The sequence below is a fragment of the Kogia breviceps genome, chromosome 3 (assembly GCF_026419965.1).
Source record: "Kogia breviceps isolate mKogBre1 chromosome 3, mKogBre1 haplotype 1, whole genome shotgun sequence".
Lineage (NCBI taxonomy): Eukaryota > Metazoa > Chordata > Mammalia > Artiodactyla > Physeteridae > Kogia > Kogia breviceps.
Window position 1 is genome coordinate 163,052,385 of NC_081312.1, and position 702 is coordinate 163,053,086.

The following is a 702-nucleotide window of genomic DNA, read 5'->3' on the forward strand; positions in this document are numbered from 1 at the left end:
GTGTAATTCCATTTGTATGAAATATCCAGCACAAGCAAATCCACAGAAACAAGGAACAGACTGGTGGTTTCAGGGTACGGGAAGGGGGGTGGATCGAGGAGTAAGCCCCTGCTTACTGGGGCTTATTCTGGGGTGATGAACATGTTTTGGAACTAGATAGAGGTGGTGGTTACACAATATTGTGATTGTACTAAATGCCATTGAATCACTCACTTTAAAATGCTTAATTTATGTGATATGAATTTCACTCAATGAAAAACAAAAGTGCCCATGAAGTAAGTTATACAAAGCATATGAGAAGTCAGGCCAGAGAAGTAGAGGTGATTAAGTGCATGGTGGGGTCAGGAGAGCCGTTCTGGGCACAGATTTCCTCTGGGGAGATGCTTTGAGTAACAGAGGCAAGCGCAGCTGTGTGCAGGGACCCACGGTTCCGTTTTCTTCTGATTTACAAGGAGGCTGGTGTTTCTCACCAGGGAGATGGGCCTTCACTGCGGGGTCAGCCCCGAGCCCGGCTGTGCTTGCTGGAGCTTGTTTAGAGCTTGCTTGTTCAGAGATGGGAGGAAGGGCTGTTCTCCAAGGACTGTGCGTCCCCTGCCCCATTGCTGCGGCTGCACAGCATCCTGGGCAGGACAAAGCGGCCCTTGTGTGGATGAAGCAGCTACAAAGTACATTTTCCTCTGGGGGTGAATTGCCACCCTGCAA